At 35.7% G+C, this 22906-nt stretch overlaps 1 protein-coding gene across 2 annotated transcripts in view; it reads left to right on the top strand.

The window, feature by feature from the left end:
* ANAPC10 (anaphase promoting complex subunit 10) overlaps nucleotides 1–22906 on the top strand; it is a 203368-nt gene that overhangs the window by 132243 nt on the left and 48219 nt on the right. Inside the window, exons 5-6 of one of the 2 annotated variants that reach the window (XR_008502341.2) lie at nucleotides 15427–15502; nucleotides 18480–22626. The gene's annotated coding sequence lies outside the window, so the exon portion shown is untranslated. Of the gene's footprint in view, nucleotides 1–15426; nucleotides 15503–18479; nucleotides 22627–22906 lie in introns of those variants that run through there. The other variant, XR_008502342.2, reaches the window with a different exon arrangement.

The raw sequence follows: 22906 nt of genomic DNA, 5'->3' as shown, positions 1-22906 counted from the left end.
ACTTGAGAGAGAAAGAAAGGAGAAGAGTGACACTGGCCACATCTGTCCTCTTGACAGGAAGGAAAATGTTTCCGGAACCTGGAAATATTCAGCATACTTCTTATGTCTCATTGGTAAGAACTGGGTCACACAACCACCTCCATCTAGAAGGAAGCAAATGTGTCTCGAAAATCAGGGAACAGGATTGTCGTTGTTGACTTAGGCAAATCACTGTTTTCTAGGGCTAAACACATAGCCTACTTGAAAACAAACAAACAGTACTTTTTTATGCAAGGAGGAAAGCAGCATGGGTATTTGGCAGACAGTGAATAATATCTGCCACGCATAGCCTCTCTAAGCCTTGGCATCCTCATTTGCAAACTGGAAATAGTAGCAATATACCTCAGAGGACTGAGTGAGATAACAACTGTAAGCACTTAGCACAGTGCCTGGCAAATAGTAAGTATTCAGTAAAAAGTAGCTGCTGGCTGGGTGCGGTGGCTCACGCCTGTAATCCCAGCACTTTGGGAAGCCGAGGCAGGTGGATCACCAGGTCAGAAATTCGAGACCAGCCTGGTAGCATGGTGAAACCCAGTCTCTACTAAAAAAAAAAAAACCCAGTCTCTACTAAAAAAAAAAAAAGCTGCGTGTGGTGGCACACACTGTAATCCCAGCTATTTGGGAGGCTGAGGCAGGAGAATTGCTTGAACCTGGAAGATGGAGGTTGCAGTGAGCCGAGATTGCGCCACTGCACTCCAGCATGGGTGACAGAGCAAGACTCCATCTCAAAAAAATAAAAAAGTAAAAAATAAAGTAATTGCTATTCCATTTATGACAAACCCACAGCCAATATCATACTGAATGAGTAAAAGCTGAAAACATTCCCCTTGAAAACCAACACAAACAAGGATGCCCTCTCTCACCACTTCTATTCACCATAGTATTGGAAGTTTTGGCCAGGGCAATCAGGCAAGAGAAAGAAATAAAGGGTATTCAAATAGGAAGGGAGGAAGTCAAATTGTCTTTGTTTGCAGATAACATGATTCTATATCTAGAAAACCTCATTGTCTCAGCCCAAAAGATTCTTAAGCTGATAAGCAATGTCAGCAAAGTCTCAAGATACAAAATAAATGTGCAAAAGTCACAAGCATTCCTGTACACCAACAACAGGCAAGCAGACAGCCAAATCATTAATTAACTTCCCATTCACAATTGCTACAAAGAGAATAAAATACCTAGGAGTACAACTAACAAGGGAAGTGAAGGACCTCTTCAAGGAGAACTACAAATCACTGCTCAAGGAAATCATAGAGGACACAAATGGAAAAACATTCTATACTCATGCATAAGAATAAGTAATATTGTGAAAATGGCCATACTGCCCAAAGTAATTTATAGATTCAATGCTATTCTCATTAAACTACCATTGACATTCTTCATAGAATTAGAAGAAACTATTTAAAAATTCATATGGAACCAATAAAGAGCTCATATAGCCAAGACAATCCTAAGCAAAAAGAACAAAGATGGAGGCATCATGCTACTGGACTTCAAACTATACTACAAGGCTACAGTAACTAAAACAGCATGGTAGTGCTACAAAAACAGACACATAGACCAATGGAACAGAATATAGAACCCAGAAATAAGACTGCACACCTACAGCCATCTGATCTTTGATAAACCTGACAAAAACAAGCAATGGGGAAAAGGTTCCCTATTTAATAAATGGTGCTAGGAAAACTGACTTGCCATATGCTGAAAATTGAAACTGGATTTTTTCCTTACAACTTATACACAAATTAACTCAAGATGGATTAAAGACTTAAATGTAAAACCCAAAACTATTAAAACCCTAGAAGAAAATCTAGATAATACCATTCAGGATATAGGTATGGGCAAAGATTTCATGACAAAAATGCCAAAAGCAATCATGACAAAAGCAAAAATTGACAAATGGAATCTAATTAAACTAAAGAGCTTCTGCACAGAAAAAGAAACAATCATCAGAGTGAACAGACAACCTACAGAATGGTAGAAAATTTTTGCTATCTATCTATCTATCTATCTATCTATCTATCTATCTATCTATCTATCTAAGAAAGGTCTAATATCCAGAATCAACAAGGAACTTAAATTTACAAGCAAAAACAAACAACCCCATTAAAAAGTGGGCAAAAAGTATGAACAGACAGTTTTCAAAAGAAGACATACATGCAGCCAACAAACATGAAAAAAATCTCAACATCACTGATCATTAGAGAAATGCAAATCAAAACCACAATGAGATACCATCTCCTGCCAATCAGAATGGCTATTATTAAAAAGTCAAAAAGCAACAGATGCTGCTGAGGTTGTGGAGAAAAAGGAACATTTTTACATGGTTGATGGGAGTGTAAATTAGTTCAACCATTATGGAAGACAATGTTAGGAATAAAGCTCAAAATCCTAAAGAAATTGAACACTCGAACAAAGGATTCTTAGCAAAGCAATTTTACTTCTGCCCAGAGGGGTGCCGCCTTGGCCGGTCGCCATGAGAGCACATCTGAACAAAGGGCACAAGAGCCTTTATTCCTGATGCAAGTCATGCCGCTGTACCCTTTCCCCATTGGCCGGGGTCAGGTCGTACAATCTAAACTAATCTCGGTTGGCTAAACATTTGAATTTTTTTTAGATAAGGTGGGAACGTAAAAGAAAGTGAAGAGGAAGGGGAATGGGTGTCTGTAATGAGCTAGAAAGTTAGTCCTCTTTCCAAATAAGGAAGGGAATGTGAGCTGGTACTGATAATGCCTGGTACTATGGCATGCCTGGGCATCTAACAAAGGCAAAAAGGAGAAAAGGAGAAAAAGGAAAAAGGGTGGGTGTAACTATGAATTAAAGAATAAAAGATTGATCAGATTATTTGAAGAGAAACTTTATCATATCCCATAACAATGTGGCAATTCCTCAAAGACCTAGAGGCATAAATACCATTTGACTCAGCAATCTCAATACTGGGTATATATCCAAAGGAATATAAATAATTCTATTATAAAGATACATGCACGCATATGTTAATTGTAGCACTATTTACAATAGCAAAGACATCGAATCAACTTAAATGCCCATCAATAATAGACTGGATAAAGAAAATATGGTACATATACACTGTGGAATACCATGCAGTTATAAAAAGGAACAAGATCATGTCCTTTGCAGGGACATGGATGGAGTTGGAAGCCATTATCCTCAGCAAACTAATGCAGGAACAGTAAACTAAACACCACATGTTCTCACTTACAAGTGGGAGTTGATAAATGAGAACACGGACACATGGTGAGGGGAACAACACACACTGGGCACCTGTAGGAGGGCAGGGGGAGAGCATCAGGAAGAATAGCTAATGGATGCTTGGCTTAATACCTGTGTGATGGGATTATCTGTGCAGTAAACCACTATGGCACACATTTACTTATGTAACAAACCTCCACATCCTGCACAGGTATCCTGGAACAGAAAATAATAGTTGAATGAAAAAAAAAGTTTATAATTTAATATTCAAAGAAAACCCCAAAACCCTTTATTTCTTGAGTTTTCAATCTTAATTTTTAGTAAGATCAAAGAATACCTGATAAAACTTTCTAATGTTGCAATCTGGAATAGATCATGAGCAACCCTGTAAATTATTTAAGACACATGCTTATTCTCAGAAATAGGCACTGAGCAGCATGCTAAAAGGACACGCTAACAATTCTTACTGTATCTAACCTTAGTTCTTAGCCACTCTGCTAGAACCATTTTTTATTCTTTTTTTCCTCTCTATTTTTTTTAGAGATAGAGCCTCACTTTGTCACCTAGGCTGGAGTGCAGTGGGATGACCCTAGCTCACCACAGGCTCAAACTACTGGGCTAAAGGGATCCTCCCAAGTGGCTGGGACTACAGGTGCAAACCACCATGACCACATAATTTTTAGATTTTCTTTAGAGATGGAGTCTCACTATGTTGCCCAAGCTGGTCTTGAACTCCTGGGCTCAAGCGATTCTCCCACCTTGGCCTCCTAAGTAGTTGAGATTACAGGCATGAGCCACCATGCCCAGCTGCAATACAGTTTATAAATATTTACTTAAAAGGGAAATGATCAAAAGTGTCCATTTTTAATTGTTAAAAAAATTTAAAATTATTGCTAATCCCTATCAAATAAACAAAATGTTTACAACTCTGTGATCAATTGTATTATGTATAGTTCCAGGAGGAAAACATTGCAGCTTTTTTCAAACAATCAATGTGTATTATTGAATTTCTTAAGTCCTGTGTAGAACATACGTAAGTAGAAAACATATTCTCTATTCAGAAAGAACTTAAGAGTCTAGCTTATGAGATGGCTAGGAACACACAGAGACGTTTACACATACTCAATGTAAGATGATAGTGAATGAAACAGTTAATAAGTATTATTTTATTTTAATAAGGACAGATATTACCAGTGCCCAGTGTAGTCAGTAAGGTTCTTATGGGAAAGATAGAAATTTATGTATGTAGAGGTATATGAAGAGACCCCTTCCTAGGTTCTGTACAAGTTGAGAAATGAAATAAATAGTGAAGATGAAGGCCAAAATATTACCTTCCTTCCTAATAGACAACACATTGTTGGACATATTTTTAAGTCTTAGCCAAGGTGGGCTTCTAATAATGAATTCCTGAGAATCACGTTATAGCTGGTTGCATTGACTAGGGCAGGAAGCTTCCTAGAAGGAGGGTAGTGCTGAGCCATGTATTCTCTGTTATTCTTTCCATTCTTTCATATCAGATAATTTTACTCCACATGGATGGGGTGAAGGGGTGAGAAAGGCTCAGGGCAAAGAAATTGAGCTTCCTTCCAGTTGGGAATCATCAGGAGTGGGGAAGAAGTGTTCTTAAATTTACACTGTGGTTCCAGAACAACGTGCAGATTTAAGTATAGATAAATAACACAAGAGGGTATTTTAGGCATGGAAAACAGAAGTGTGGAGTGTGAAGGTTATATTCAGACTGCACTACAGCACGGTGTTAACACGAGTAATAGAATTAATGATATGGGAAGAAGAGAACGGTAGAGTGAGGTGAAATTCATCTTACCCTGTTATATATAGAGGAGCTGTCATTTTATAACCAGACCCTTATAAAATTTGTATATATTATATATGCTATACTAAAGCATTGGAGGAGAAAAGGGGCAGTAAGGGTGGCCTATCTCACACCACCCATTATTATATGTTGTGAAAGAGACTCTGGAATAACAACTACATTTTTTGAGGCAATAATGTTGTGTAAATCAAACTATTTAGTTAATATTTGTTGTATATAAATTATCTGTGGTTGGAGCATGGAGAAGGTGATCAGAAGTTTGCCTGGGATAAAAAGGTGGGTGGAAATTGATGCTCTTCTAAAGGACATTCTCTAGAGGATGATACTTGTGGAATCATAGAAATGTCCACCCAGTTTTGATCCATTATTCCAGGTTTCCTTTCCCCATTCCAGAGATTTCGATAATAAATGAAATTCTTAGAAAAATTCACTTGTAAGCGAGACCATCAGAAATTGTACACAGCTCCAAATAAGTCTCTCAAGTGGTCATCACAAAAACATTTGAGTTTTTGAAATATGGCATATTGTGTGTTGAAACAAAATCATCATTAGTAGGAACACAATTTGATTCCTTTGGGTCCAATTCATACTCTCTCAAGTCAAATTACTTTTTTTTGGATTCAAAATAAGAAAGTTTTCTTTTAAAACTGAAGAAGTGTTTGAAACAATATTATTTATACTGTAATCCTTTTTCATGGTGTGCCTATTGAAGCATGAAATACACTAGTGATATGGAAGAATCAAGAATATAGTGTAAGCACAGTTTCCCGTTTTAAATAATACTAATCATTTTCCATATGCTCTTTGTAGAGTTAGCAATTATAATAAGAAGAAATATTATTTTAATGAAAAGATTCTGTATATGAGTAATTTTCTCTTTAGTACTTGCAAACTAAAATGAAGTAACTAGGTAGTAGAGGAATTATGTGAGTCCTGTCTACTGTAATCCCTGGCTGATTTTGTCAGTCTATTTTCCTTTTAAGTGTGTGTGTGTGTGTGTATGTATGTAGCATAATATATATACAGAGCACCAAACACCAGCTCAATGAATTTAGTCATTGCACCTGGCAAAGACTAGAGCACATCTGTACCCTGGAAGCCCTCTTTGTGTCCCCTCTCAACCACTATTTCCTTTATCATCTCCAAGATTAACCCGTATCCTGAATTAAATGCTGTTATTTAGTTTCACCAGTGTTTAACATAATAAACGTTAGGTACGTATGTAAAAAATACGTTTTTTTGTGTTGGATTTCTTTTACTCAGCATGATTTTTGTAATATATATTCAAGTTACTTCCTGTAAATATAGTTTGTTCATTTACTATTGCATATATTTACCCTTCTACTTGTTTGTAATTGGAGTTGTTATTACAAATAATGGTGATATAAAATTCTAGTACCTGTCTTTTGACTCATATTGCATGTGCATTTCTGTTAGATACACATATAGTTAGATCGATCGATAGACAGATAGATAGATATGCTCATGTTTTGTGGATATTGCTAACTCATTTTCCAAAGTGGATGTACCCATTCACATTTCAACAGCCAGGTATAAAAGTTGCTGTTTCTCCACATTCTCACCAATCTTTAGTATTGTTGTTCTTTTTAATTTTATCCATTTTTGTGAGTATAATATTAACTTTTTATAGTTTTAATTTTCTTTTCCCTGATAACTAATGAAGTCAAGCCACTTTTCATATGTTTCTTGGCAATTTAGATAGCCTCTTTTGTGAAACATCTTTGTCTTTCACTCATATTTTAAAAGTCTTTATTTTATTGATTTATAAAAGTGCTTCATATATTCTGAATATAAACTCTTTGTCAGTTTGTAGTCAGTATCCTTTTCCACTCTTGTGGGTTGAATTTTCATTGTTTTAAAGATGAGATCTTTTAGTATTCTCACCACACACACACAGTATATGAGGTGATGGATGTATTATGTAGCTTGATTGTGGTAATCATTTCACAACATATATGTATATCAAAACATCACATTGTTTACCTTGAATATATACAATTTTTATTTTGTCATTATATCTCAATAAAGTGAAAAAGAAAGATCTTTAGATGAACAGAAATTCTTACTTTTAATGTAAACCAATTTATTGGTCTTTTTGTAATGTTTTGTGTTTTTTGTGTGCTAAAAAATTGTTTTCAACCTGAACATCACGAAGAAAGATATTCTCCTATATTATATTCTAGAAGGTTTGTTGAACAGGTTATATCTGCAATTCACCTTAGATGGTATGGGTTAAATTTCATGTTTTTCCCCATCTATGGATAGTCAAATGACCCAGTACCATTTGCTGAAGACCCATCTCCCATTGTTCTGTAATGCCTTATTTATTTGAAATCAAGTATCCATGTATGTGTGATATGTATTTGAGCTTCCTGCTCGGTTCAATTTGTTTGAACCTCTTTATCGATTTGTTTGAACCGAGTAGGAAGCTCCAATCATCAAGACTACACTATCTTAATTAGTGTTGAATCGTAGTACATTCTAACAACTGGTAGATCAAGTTCTCTCAGCTTGTTCTTTCTTAATAGCGTCTCAACTATTCTTGGCCTTTAAATCAGCATATCATGTTGCACACACATGTACACACACAACCTGACAGAATTTTTATTGGGATTATTTGACTCTATAGACCAATCTGAGGAAAACTGATACTTTTATAATATTGAGTCTTTTAATTCATAGACTATTCCATGTATTTGAATCTTTAATCTTTCAATAATGTTTTATTGTTTTCTAGAGAGATATTTTATATAACTTTTGTAGATTTATTCCTAGGAATTTGATAATTTTGATGCTATTATAAATAGTGCTTTTACAAATTTGTTTTGGTAAGTGGAAATAAAATTTATTTTTGTGTCTTGACTTTGTATTGGCAATCTTTAACTTATTGTTTAATTAGAATAATTTAATTTTTTACATCTGTAAATAAAGGCATGTTGTTCCTTCTTTTTCTTTTCTCGTGTCTTTTATTTATTTTATTTTCTTATTGTACTTGCTAGGCCCTGCGGTAAGGTATTAAATAGAAATCTGAGATGTCATATTAAGCAGCCATTCTTGTTTCTGATCACAATATGAAAATTTTCAAGATTTCATGATTTTGTATGATGTTTGCTTAGGTATTTTGGAGAACTCCTTAATCAAATTAATGCTATTTCCTAGTTTACCAAATATCTGTCTGTTTGTTAATCATGAACGAATATCGAGTATACAAAACTTTCCTTGCATCTACTGAAATTACCATATGTTTCCCTTTATTATTATGTTGAATTATATTGGTTGATATTTGAATGTTAAATCAACTATCAATCCTGGAATAAATCCAGCTTTGTTATGGGCAGTATCCTTTTGTAGGAATCACTTAATTTTGTTTGCTAATAATTTGCTGAGGAATTTTTTATCTATGTGTATCACAGGATTTTTGCATTATGAGTGAGATTGACCTGTGATATTCCTTTTTTTGTATTTTTCTTGTCACATTTTTGTATTGAGATCAGTTTGGCCTCAAAAAATAAAAAAAGTTTTAAATTTTTTTCTATTTTCTGGAAAAATTTGTGTAAGATTAGAATAATTTCTTAAATTATTTGTAAAATTCACTGATGAAGACATAGATTGAATTGATATATCTATATAGAAAACTATTTAGATTTTTGTACATCTTCTTGCGTAAGTTTTGGAATTTGTATTTTTCTGAGAGTTTATCCATTTCCTATACATTTTCAAAATTGTTGGCATAAATTTATTTATATTATCATTTTGTGATCTTTATAATGTCTGTAGGATATGTAGTGTTAGATTCCTCATCGTTCCTGATATTGGTTATTTGTGACTTCTCTTTTTTCCTCTTTATCAATCTCATCAAAACCTTATCCATTCTTTTGGTCTTTTCTAAGAACAAACTTGTGGGTTTATTGATCCCTTCTGTTGCATATATTTATTTTATTGTATTAATTTCTGCTTATTATAATTATTAGTTTATATTCAGGAGGTACATGTGTAGGTTTGTTATATAGGTATATTGTATGATGCTGAGGTTGGGGCTCCTAGTGATTCCGTCACCCAGGACATAAACATAATACTCAATAGGTGGTTCTTCAACCCTTGCATTCCTCCCTCCTTCCCCGCGTTTGGGCATTTGGAATCCAGTGTTTATTGTTACTATCTTCGTGTCCATGTGAATCCAGTGTTTAGCTCCCACTTCTAAGTGAGAACATGCAGTATTTGGTTTTCTATCTCTGCCTTAATTTGCTTAGGATAATGGCTTCCAGCTGCATCCATGTTGCTGAAAAGTACATGATTTGGTTATTTTTTATGGCTGCATGCTCTTCATTATTTTCTTCTATTTTCTTTGGGCTTAACTTGCCTTATTTTTCTAACATTTTGAAATGGATACTTAGATTAATGATTTTTAGCATTCTTTTCTAAAATATATACTTCAAGGCTGTAAAGTTTCCTCCAAGTGCAGCTCTAGTTTATCTTATATGTTTTGACACTTAATTATTCATAATTATTCAGTTATAATATTTTCTAATTTCTATTAGAATGGCTTTTTTTGACCCACAGTTTATTTACAAGCATGTTTCTTAATTTTCTCCTTAAATATATAGAGATTTTCAAGGTATCCTTTTATCATTGATTTACAGAATAATTGCTCTGTGGTCAGGGAACATTTTTTGAAATTTGTTGAAACTTGCTTTAATATCCTAGCATATGCTCAATTTTTATTAATGTTTCATGAAAATAGTATTTACCCTTGAGTTTTGGGGTGCAGTGTTCTATGTATGTCAAGTAATTAGGTTTTTTAGTGTACCATCCAATATTTTAATACTACTGATTTTTGTGTCTGCTTGGTCTATTGGTTAATAAGAAAGTTGTATGAAACTCTTCCATATGATTGTGGATTTGTCTGCTTTTCCTTATAATTCTGTCAATTGTCTCTTTATATGTTTTGAGGCCATATTTGTAAGTACATACATATTTAGAATTATTGTATCTTTCTGGCAGATCGAACCAGAAATTATGAAGTATTTATGAATTATGCTTATGAAGTATACTTCTTTTCAAGTGTACTTTTTAAATCTCTAGTTGTGTTTTCTGCTATAAAATCTACTTTGTCTGATAAATAAAGCTATACTAGTTTCTTTTGATTAATATTTGAATGCTATGTTTTTTTCCATTCTTTTATTTGCTACCCTTTTGCATTCCTGTATTTATTATATGTTTTCTGTATACAAAATATAATTAGGTTTTGTTTTTTACTCAGTCTGACTCTGATGAGACAAAAATTGATATGGCTTATTTGGAAGACACTGCCTTCCAAACCAATACAAGTAAACATCTAGGTGAGAGGAAACTTTAGAAAGATAGTTTGAGGCCATATTTTGGAGAGTCTTTTAGTATCAAAGTAAAAATTTCTGTTGTGTCTTCTAAGTTCCAGGGAACCATTGAAGGATTTTTATTTTTTTATTATTATTATTTTCGTTAAAGGGTTTTTAAACAGGTGAACGATACGTCTTTTAAGAAGGTTAAGTCAGCAAGATTCAACTGGAGCAGCAAGCACTAGAGACAATAAAGATAAGGACTGAAATTCTTTTAATAAGGTAGCACCTAGGACAATAGTACCTGATACGTAGTAAGCTTGCAATAAAATATTTGATAACGAAAGGAAAAATCCACGTGTGATGTGATGATCAGCCAAGCCAAACAGGGGTGTGGCAGTGGAAGTGGCAAAGAATGACTGGATATATACAATACAATAGACAGAACTCATTGACTGCTTATGTGTAAGTGAGCAGAAATTTCAAGTTTATGTTAAAGTTAATCAACAAACAGATATGAATATCATGCTATGATGTTTATGTAGGTGTCTATTACATGGGAGCCTCAGAAGAATAAGTAATGGAACAATGGTGAATATATTGATCATTAATCTATAAGGCATTACAAATATATATAAGAAAACATGTAAAGATGAATATATCCTATTTCTTTACCACTGCCACCCCTAACTTTAAAACTATCACGTGAGCTTTGGTGTGTAGAGCAACATCCACTAGATGCTATGTAGGGTAGTAACTTGCTCTATGTCTGTGTTTTTGTAGGCCCTTTTGATGAAAGAGCATCAGTTTACACATTTCTGAGAGGAGGCGTTTTCCTGTAGTAGCTATAATGTGCATTTACAACTTTATATTTATTATTACACGGTGACAATGCAAGCCAGTGGCAAATAATTCAATGTTTTCTATTTCTGATTTTGCCTTGATCGTCCCCGAAAGTGCAGTTATTAATCCTTCTCTTAACAGCTGCTCACCATTTTTTATTTTTATGTATGTTAAGGAATTCAGAATTTGTAGTAGTTATCAAGTTTTTAGATTTTAGACTCATTAGTGAAAATATGTGATAATTCTTTTTGTCATAATTATTTAGTAATCTCTGTCAGACACTTTATGTGAATTTCTTGGGTATTTCTATGGGTTTTTCCACCCGGTATGGATTTTTTTCTCTTTTGTTTTAAACCTTCCATTGCGAGCTTATCTTCAGCAAGGCTTTGTCTGTAAAACTCCTGTGCAGCCTGGGTTAAGAATTGTCTTTCAGAATAGTTTTGGGTTTACTTCTGCATGTACTCTGTAGAGATACCTGGCTTGGGACCTATTTCTTTGTAATTTCTTGACTTGTGGCTTTCTAGGCCACACTTGAGATAAATTCAATCCTGTATGAGTTCAGGCTCATATTATGGATTCTCAAGAGATTTGTTTTCCCCACCTAGAGCCCAAGCATAGACGAACCAGTTTCACTATTGTCTATTGTCTTCTTTGCTGGTGGCCAGAGAGTTTAGCTCTTCGAGTTTTATGCAGAGATCTTAGTTTCAGTATGCCACATTGCAAGAGTTAAGTTCTCATTTCCTTTTTTTTTTTTTTTTTTGCATTCCCTGAAAAATCAAACTCCTAGATGACAACTCCTACTCACCACCCACCATCGAGGCAAACACAGGATAGACTACTCATGTGCCAGTCCAGTTTTCAGTTGCTTCATTATTCCTGGCATCTGGATATTTTTCTTTTATATGAGCTCAGCTAAGCATTATAAGTTCATATATTTTTTCCCAGCATTTCCAGTTTATCTAGCAGGAGAGTCTTTATGTATAGTTTTCCATATTGCTGAAACTCAAATCTGGTATTCTTTCCACATCTATAAAGTCTTTTTTTCACATGTTTCTAAATATCCTTGACTTGATTTTTTTTTTAAAGAACATTACATTTCACAGTTGTTGTGGCCTTAAAATGGTATTTCCCAGCTTTTGGATTTAATTTAAGAAGTAGGACCTAATTCGAATATCATTAAACCTCGCCACTTCATAAATTCTACTCAAAGGCACAAAGGGAATAATTAACTCTGAAGACTGATAGAAGACTGGCTATTTTAACTTGGCCTGAGGAAGTAACCCTGAAGAATGCACCCCATGTGAATAAATAACAACAAATTCAGTGTGGTGATTACCTTGAGGTCTAGGAAACAGGGGAATTGAGAAATGAGAACACAGGGGGGTTTCAATTACATTTGTAATGTTTCATTTCTTAAGCCAGTAGTATATACCCAGGGGTTCATTATATGCTCTACCATTTTTAAAAATTTGAAATATTTGATAATAAATTGTTAAAGAAATTATCACCATAATGCAAACAGTACTACATCTTTAATTTCATATAACATAAGATATACAAGGCATTTGGCATTTGGCATGTGTGCTTGTCAAGTGAATAGATAATTTTTCATCCTAAAGAGGTCAGAGAGTAAGTTGTTCTTTCAGCAACTGTTAAGATTTAGTTATCCCCATATTAGACTCTATTTTCTCCCATGCCTGTTGAAAATATCACACGACTGACAACAAGATCCAGTCTATCCAGTGAGTATGCTATTTCCAACTTGGAAAGTAATTCCAGCATTATCTGGAATAGTAATAGGTTGAATTTGAATCATATTCTTTGCTAAAAAGGTCCTTTTAAGTGTTTTTGCAATAATATTATCTGCTGATTTTATTTTTTTGTTCATGTGAATTACAATTGTTATTTGGTGATCTTGTTCAGTTACATCTTTTAATACTAAAATATGAAAAAGGAATAAAAGATTGCCATTTAGAGGGACCCAGGTCCCTTTGAATGTCTACTTAGGCCTGACACCCTGCTTGATTCCTTGCATAAACTCTTTCTCATCCTCACAACATTGAAAATAGTTAACATTTATTGAGCACTTTCTTTGTGCCAGTCACATGATATTCTTTATGTAATATTTAATTCCTATAACATTCCTACAAAATAGGTCTTATTGTCTCTCTTTCAGATTGGAGAAAACAGGTTAGATGAATGTGACTAAGTAATAGAACTACTAAATAGAATATTTACCTTTGAGTAACTCTGAAATAACTCCCCCTATATACGTATGCATGTATGTACGTGTGTGTGTTAGACTATCTTTCTATCATCTCTTCTACATAATATTGTCCAGTATCGAATACCTCATAGCAATAATTTGACATCACTTGGGCATCAGAAAGATTCATGTCACCGTTACAATACGTAGGTAGGATGTAGCTGCTTCTTATTTACAAACAGTAGGTAAGACAAAAATACAAGGAATGGATGAGCAGTCAAAAGAAAGCTGGGTGATTAGGACAGAGGAGTGGTTGGAGGGCAGAATGCTATAAGAATCAGCTGCCTGAGGCTAGGTGGTAGAATACTTATTGATGTTGATGGTATGTGTGGATAAGGTATGTATGTAGCCTCTGGTTTTATGTTTTCTGCCATACCAAAGACAAAAGGACAATGTTGTCCTGGGATCCTCACCTTTGACCTAATCAAATAAAATCTTCTCTCCTCACTTCACTTGTTAGGGAAGAGGGGTGATGCAGGAATAAGACAAAAAATAAAAAAATGAAAAGAAGGCCAGGCTATATTGTTTCCTATTTATTTACAGATAAGCTCGTTGCTTTTCAGAAAAAAGAGGAAGGAAGGATGGAGGGAGAGATAAAAGGACGGAGAGGTGGACAGGAGGAGACTGATTTAATACAGAGAAAAGTATTAAATTGTATTTCTGTCTGTGACTTCTTAGTGAATATTGACTATTTTGTGACTTTACAACTTTGTTTAGAAAATATTAATGTGATTTAATCTAAACTGAGCCGTGTAAAGCACGATGTGTCTCTTTTTCCCCAGTCCTTCTTAGAGAAATTCATGTATCTCCAAACTTCATCTTGAACTATGGCATTTACTTCATACTGAGGCTTGTGCTTAATTATTTTGGCCTTGTGTAAGTAATTTTGGCCCTGAGGCACTTAGACAATTACGGGTCCTTCATTGGATTAGCAAAAATTATAAATGAATTAGCATAATCTCAATTAAAATAATATTTCATCTATCCAATTTACCATTGCTGTTTACATGTGGTCTAATCTAAGTCCTACTCTGATAACACCCTTAATAATAAAATTGGCGCATAAGACTCAGAGGCATGAGTGTGAGCAGATGTTTTATTTTGCCTTCAGAATTTCACAGGTGACCAAAAACATTGTAAAGATGCAAAAAGGGGCCAATCTAAGGACAAATGCCCTGGGGTGGCCAATAAATAACTCTGCTTGCATGAATATTTTGCTGATTTATAGTGTAAAAATCAACTATTAAATTTAAATTGGTTCTTGTGGAAAATTGTGAATCCCTCTTCTACAGACTTTCTTAGAAAGATTTAAGTATTTTTAGAGTTCTCCCTGATGCCAGATTTTGAGCTTTCTGTTGTCTTATTCCTTGGGTAACTGCTGTCTTGCTACCCCTACCCCTTATGTTTATGAAAAGAACTAGAAAATTTTATTAGGAATCTTTTAGAAGACCTTTTGAAAGATTTTAATAAAAATTTCTTTTAAAAATATATTTCATTTGTATACACATAACAGGAAAGCAAATTATTCAAATATTTTGTAAAATATTTTATTGTTTACGAAGAATGTCCATGCCCATTTCTTTGCAAATTCTTAAAGCAACCCTGTCAGGTAAGTAAAGCAGGTGTCACCCCCACAGGACAGACGAAACTGAAACCACAAGTAGTCAATGACTCAGATCTTCTGACTTCTGAACTAGAGTTACTTTCATGTTTCATCTTGTTCCTTGACCAAATGGCAATGAAAGGATCCAATTTTTATGTGGATGCTTGGGTTTTTGTATCTGATACTGCCTTTTTGAAACTTTATGGAATCATTAGGCCTATAACTGTTAATGGTTGATAAATTCTATCTTTGTTAACTAACTTTGATTCTTCTCGCCCTGTGTTCTGTATCTCAGAAGTGAAGAATCAAGTGAGAATGGAGGAGGTGAAGCTCTTATCACTAAAAGAATGTTTAAGTTACTGCTGCAGATGGTAAGCATGTAGTAAATGGCAGCTTTAAGGACTATTTCAACATGGTATGGGAGTAGATTCTTATTTCAGGGTTATAAGATTTAATTAAACACCCTCTTCATTAATGGGAGCTTTGTGGGGCTGCACACACAAGTCACTTCTTCCTAGGACTTTAGTGCACTATATATGCTGTGTCATTCATTCCTCAAGAGCAGTGTTAGCTCCAAGTAGGCAACTGTGATGCCTAAATGTTGAAAACTGTAACACCACTGTATTTATTTTTATGAGAATTAGGTCAAAATTAGCCTAAGCAGAGACACCAAATAACTTAGGATCACGAGCAAAATGGGAAATAAAAGGTGTTTTCTACTGAATCTTTACAGATGGATTTGGCAAAGAACAGTGAACTAACCATTAGCCCAATTGGGGATACATTTTTAATGGTTTGCAGGTAGTCTAGAGTAAAAGCTAAATAAAAAATTCCAGCTCAAACTGCTCTTCTAAAATGGGATAAGAACTATAGCAGTGAATTAAAATAACCTGTGAATGTTTCTAACCAATATAAAAATACCAGTTATGAAATATTTCTTTTACTTTTTGCCAATTCTTTAATAGTCCATTAGGTGTTTCTAAAGGGTGGAGTATTTGAAATGAGAATTTGGGCTCAGAAGGCTGAAGGGCCAAAATCTTGAATAAACTGACTGAGGCTAGATAGAACAGGATGTGAAAGGGGACTTTTTTAGTGGTGGATTTGCCTTCAAACTGGGCATGTGTTGCATTTGGATAAGTGCTTGAAAATTCCAGGAATCACTGAAAAAGGAACTTAAAGAAATTAGAAAATTACTGGTTTAATTCTCTGCTACTGCATTAGAGCTGTCTGCTTTTTTATTTTTTATTTTTTTACTTTAAGTTCAGGGATACGTGTGCAGACATGCAGGTTGGTTACATAGGTATACATGTGCCATGGTGGTTTGCTGCACCTATCAACCTGTCATCTAGGTTTTAAGCCCCACATGCATTCGATATTTGTCTTAATGCTCTCCCTCCCCTTGCCTCCTACCCCCTAACAGGCCCCAGAGTGTGATGTTCCCCTCCCTGTGTCCATGTATTCTCATTGTTCAACTCCCACTTATGAGTGAGAACATGTGGTGCTTGGTTTTCTGTTCTTGTGTTAGTTTGCTGAGAATGATAGTTTCCAGCTTCATCCATGTCCCTGCAAAGGACATGAACTCATCCTTTTATATGGCTGCATAGTATTCCATGGTGTATATGTGCCACATTTTCTTTATCCAGTCTATCATTGGTGGGCATTTGGGTTGGTTCCAAGTCTTTTCTATTATAAATAGTGCTGCAATAAACATACGTGTGCACATGTCTTTATGGTAGAATGATTTATAATCCTTTGGGTATATCCCAGTAATGGGATTGCTGGGTCAAATGGTATTTCTGGTTCTAGATCCTTGAGGAATCACCACACTGTCTTCCACAATGGTTGAACTAATTTACACTCCCACCAGCAGTGTAAAAGCATTCCTATTTCTCCACACCCTTGCCAGCATCTGTTGTTTCCTGACTTTTTAACGATCACCATTCTAACTGGCATGAGATGATATCTCATTGTGGTTTTGATTTGCATTTCTCTAATTACCGGTGATCATGAGCTTTTTTTCATATGTTTGTTGGCTGCATAAATGTCTTCTTTTGAGAAGAGTCTGTTCATATCCTTCACCCACTTTTTGATGTTTTTCTTACAAATTTGTTTAAGTTCCTTGTAGATTCTGGGTATTAGACCTTTGTCAGATGGATAGATTGCAAACATTTTCTCCCATTCTGTAGGTTGCCTGTTCACTCTGATGATAGTTTCTTTTGCTGTGCAGAAGCTCTTTAGTTTAATTAGACCCCATTTGTCAATTTTGGCTTTTGTTGCAATTGCTTTTGGTGTTTTAGTCATGAAGTCTTTGCCCATGCCTATGTCCTGAATGATATTGCCTAGATTTTCTTCTAGGGATTTTATGGTTTTAGGTTTTACAGAAGTCTTTAATCCATCTTGAGTTAATTTTTGTATAAGGTGTAGGAAAGGGATCCAGTTTCAGCTTTCTGCATATGGCTAGCCAGTTTTTCCATCATCGTTTATTAAATAGGGAATCCTTTCCCCATTGCTTGTTTTTGTCAGGTTTGTTGAAGATCAGATGGTTGTAGATATGTGGTATTATTTCTGAGGTCTCTGTTCTGTTCCATTGGTCTATATATCTGTTTTGGTATTAGTATTATGCTGTTTTTGTTACTGTAGCCTTGTAGTATAGTTTGAAGTCAGGTAGAGTGAAGCCTCCAGCTTTGTTCTTTTTGCTTAGGAGTTTCTTGGATTTACGAGTAGAGCTGTCTACTTTATGAAGAAGGTATTCAATTGCTTCTATATGACTTAGCTAAACTCTTCTGTCTTTTTATCCTCATTACACCGCTATTATAAAACTGATTTTATTTTATACTACCTCTCCTTTGCCTGACCCAGAAATTATTGGTTGAATGTGTTGTTCTTTATAACACTGATCATAGGAAAAGCCAGAAAGAAAATCTAACCTTTACATTGACTTTCATTTTAGCCTAATATGCCAATGTTTAATGAATTTAATCTTTCTGTTTGTTGCACTAAAAATGCTGGTAATTACATGTTCAGTACTTAAATGATATGTTCAACAATGAAGCTGAATATAGTTTTATTCTTTTAGTAGCTTTATTAAAGTTTAACAAAATTATACATATTTATGATGTATAATGTGATGTTTTGATGTGTATACATTGTGAAAGAATTAAATCAAGCAAATTAGTATATTCATCAGCCCACATACATTTTATTTTTTGTGGTGATAATATTTAAGATCTAGTCTCCTTGCGGTTCTCAAGTATACAATATTATTATTAACTATACTCACCATGCTGTATAATGAATGTCCAGAACACATTCCTCCTGTCTTACTAAAACTTTGTATCTTTTGACCAGCATCTTCTCATTCCCCAACCCACCCTCAGCTTCTGGTAACCACCAGTCTGCTCTGCTTCCGAGTTCAACTTATAAAAATTCTACGTATATGTGAGTTCAGTAGTATTTGTCTTTCTGTGCCTGGCTTATTTCACTTTACATAGTGTCTTCCAAGTTCATCCATGTTATCACAAATGACAAGATTTCTTGCTTTTTAACAGCTGAGTAGTATTCTATTGTGTATGTGTAAATATATATGTGCTTGTGTGTGTGTGTATGCACACATTTTAAAAATTCATTCATCCATCAGCGGACACTTAGGTTGATTCTATAGTGTGACTATTATGAATGCTTCAGTGAATGTGGGAGTGCAGATCTCTCTTCAACGTACTGATTTTTTTTCTCCTTTGGATATATACCCAGATGCAAGATTGCTGAATGATATGGTAGTTCTACTTTTTAATTTTTGAGGAACCTCTACACCATTTTTCATAATGGCTATACTAGTTTATATTCCCACCAACAGTGTGCAAGGTTTCTATTTTCTCATCCTCACCAATACTTACCTTTTGTCTTTTTGATGAAAGCCATCCTAATGGGTGTGAAATGATATCTCATTGTGGTTTTAATTTGCATTTCCTTAATGATTAGTGATGTTGAGCATTTTTTTTTCCCCACTTACCTGTTGACCATTTGTATGTCTGCTTTTGAGGAGTGTCTATTCAGGTCCCTTGCACATTTATAAAATTGGATTATTTGTTTTCTTGCTATTCATTCTCTACACTTTTACTCCTCCTTCATTTTATGTGTTTAATGTTATAATTTACTTGTTTCTTTTTAAGACAGTGTTTTGCTGTGTCACCTAGGCTGGAGTACAGTGGTGCAATCTTGGCTCACTGCCTTGACCAACTTCCCAGGCTCGAGGGCTCCTCCCTTCTCAGCCTCCCAAGAAGCTGGGACTACAGGCATGCACCACCATGCCTGGCTGATTTATTTTTATTTTAATTTTTATTTATTTATTTATTTATTTTTTAGAGACGAGTTTTCACTATATTGCCCAGGCTTATAACTTATATTTTTTATGTTGTGTGTTCTTTAAGAAATTAATATAACTATGGTTATTTTTTAGTAGTTTTGTCTTTTAGCCTTTACACTAGAAATATTTGATTTACAGACCATTACAGTATTAATGTAGAACTTTGTTCCTTAGTTCAGCTGAAACCAGGTTCTTGTCATACGAACAGGAAAGATTAGGAACAGGGAGACCTTGGAGGGTGAGGGGAATGAAATTTATTGGGTAAAAAGGAAAATGAAAAAAGAAAAAAACTCTCAGCAAAGCAAAAGGGAGTCCTTCTGACAGGCTCTCCACCTCACAGATTGATTCCAGGCCACACACACACAGGAACTGAAGAGGCCAGGCTCTTCCCTCCTGGACACAGTGTGAACTTCTCATGGCAACCCACCTGCACACTTCATTCTCCCAGTGCACAGGTGGGTTGGAGATTCTCCAGGAACCCTCACCCTTATCTGCCTCCCACATCTATCATTCCTCCCTCTAAAGAAGTACATTTAACTGCCATTAAAATAAGGATAAGGATAAGGATGAAGACTGATCTTAACTGCTTCCTGCTGACAGGGGGCACTGTTTTGGGGAAAATGGCAGTTGGATCTCTCTCAGAGGCCTATCTGAGGGTCCCTGGCAAAAGGGGTCATTGTCCGAGGCTCTGGTTGCATGACGTTTGGAGTTTGATGGCCTGAAGGTGAAAAGAGACAAACTTAGCTAAATAACAAACTTAGTTATTAGAAAACATGTATCAAAACGAAATAAGGTGGAGGTGACAGCTCAAAAATCCCAAGACCTTTTACCAGTTTGCACAGGGAAAAGGAGGACAAAAGCCCAACTGATAAAAAAAACTTTTACCCTTTTGCTGGCATGTTGGGCTTCTGGGTTCCCTTCCCCTAAGCCCAGTCCTAAGGCAACCAGTTTAAGGTTTGGGAAATTAACTTTTCCCAGTTTGGAGGATGTATCCGAGGGGAGTGTCCCATAGTACAAAGACACAATTACCTATCAGCGAAGAGAGGACAGAGGAGGAAAAAAGAAAAAAGGTATTTTTTTCAAAGGCATGCCAAGGGTTCAGGATGCATTCAAAAGGGGTGCAGACTGAAGATGAATGTCTACTTATCTAGAAAGAGGAGAGCGAGGCATCCCAGGTTCCCTTCTCTTCCTAGAAAATACCTGGGGTACATGAGGGAGAGAAAGTGAGGCATCCTTCTTTCTTTCTTCCATTTTTATAACTCCCAGTCCCAGAGACCGCGAAAGAGTGCAACCCATTGGTGGCTTTCACCCATGTTAATGGGAGCAGGGTGGAGGGGGTGTGGACAGGGGATGGGAATATTCACTCTTACCCATGTATGTGCTATTTTCCCTGCTGTCAGTAGCCTTTGAATTCCTTAGATCTAAAGGCTGGGCCAGGTGGCTCACGCCTGTAATCCCAGCACTTTGGGAGGTCGAGATGGGTGGATAACGAGGTCAGGAGTTCAAGACCAGCCTGGACAAGAAGCTGAAACCCCATCTCTACCAAAAATACAAAAATTAGCTGGGCATGGTGGCACAAGCCTGTAATCTCAGCTACTTGGGAGGCTGAGGCAAGAGAATTGCTTGAACCCAGGCAGCAGAGGTTGCAGTGAGCTGATATTGCACCACTGCACTCCAGCCCAGGCAACAGAGCAAGACTCTGTCTCAAAATAAGTAAATAAGTAAATAAATAAGTAATAAAAAATGAATTCCTTAGACCTCATTTATGCCATGGATACTAGCATGACCTTTATTCATGAAATGGGAAGCTGAAAAGAAACAAACAAAGCCTCCAAGAAATATGGGACTATGTGAAAAGACCAAATCTACGTCTGATTGGTGTACCAGAAAGTGATGAGGAGAATGGAACCAAGTTGGAAAACACTCTTCAGGATATTATCCAGCAGAGCTTCCCCAACCTAGCAAGGCAGGCCAACATTTAAATTCAGGAAATACAGAGAAGACCACAAAGATACTCCTCGAGAAGAGCAACCCCAAGACACATAATTGTCAGATTCACCAGGTTGAAATGAAGGAAAAAATGTTAAGGGCAGCTAGAGAGAAAGGTCGGGTTACCCACAAAGGGAAGCCCATCAGACTAACAGCAGATCTCTCAATAGAAACCCTACAAGCCAGAAGACAGTGGGGGCCAATATTCAACATTCTTAAAGAAAAGAATTTTCAACCCAGAATTTCATATGCAGCCAAACTAAGCTCATAAGTGAAGGACAAATAAAATCCTTTACAGACAAGCAAATGCTGAGAGATTTTGTTACCACCAGGCCTGCCTTACAAGAGCTCCTGAAGGAAGCACTAAACATGGAATGGAATGAATGGTACCAGCCACTGCAAAAACATGCCAAATTGTAAAGATCATCGACACTATGAAGAAACTGCAACTAATGGGCAAAATAACCAGCTAGCATCATAATGACAGGATCAAATTCACACATAACAATATTAACCTTAAATGTAAATGGGCTAAATGCCTCAATTAAAAGACACAGACTGCCAAATTGAATGGAGAGTCAAGACTCATCGGTGTGCTGTATTCAGGAGACCCATCTCACGTGCAGAGACACACATAGGCTCAAAATAAAGGGATGGAGGAATATTTTACAAGCAAATAGAAAGAAAAAAAAAGCAATGGTTCCAATCCTAGTCCCTGATAAAACAGACTTCAAACCAACAAAGATCAAGAGACACAAAGAAGGCCATGACATAATGGTAAAGGGATCAATTCAACAATAAGAGCTAACTATCCTAAATATATATACACCCGATACAGGAGCACCCAGATTCATAAAGCAAGTTCTTAAAGACCTACAAAGAGACTTAGTCACCCACACAATAATAGTAGGAGACTTTAACTCCCCACTGTCAATATTAGATCAATGAAACAGAAAATTAACAAGGATATCCAGGACTTGAACTCAGCTCTGGATCAAGAGGACTTAATAGACATCTACAGAACTCTCCACCCCAAATCAACAGAATATACATTCTTCTCAATGCCACATCTCACTTATTCTAAAATTGACCACATAATTGGAAGTAAAACACTCCTCAGCAAATGCAAAACAAAAAACAAAACTTCCAACACTATGTTGAATAGGAGTCGTGAGAGAGGGCATCCCTGTCTTGTGCCAGTTTTCAAAGGGAATGCTTCCAGTTTTTGACCATTCATTATGATATTGGCTGTGGGTTTGTCATAGATAGCTCTTATTATTTTGAGGTATGTCCCATCAATACCTAATTTATTGAGAGTTTTTAGCATGAAGCGTTGTTGAATTTTGTCAAGGCCTTTTCTGCATCTATTGAGATAATCATGTGGCTTTTGTCTTTGGTTCTGTTTATATGCTGGATTACGTTT

This window comes from Pongo pygmaeus, chromosome 3 (genome assembly GCF_028885625.2).
Source record: "Pongo pygmaeus isolate AG05252 chromosome 3, NHGRI_mPonPyg2-v2.0_pri, whole genome shotgun sequence".
In the NCBI taxonomy this organism is placed as follows: domain Eukaryota; kingdom Metazoa; phylum Chordata; class Mammalia; order Primates; family Hominidae; genus Pongo; species Pongo pygmaeus.
Note: the sequence above shows the minus strand (reverse complement) of the source record. Positions and strands in the feature narration are given on the sequence as shown.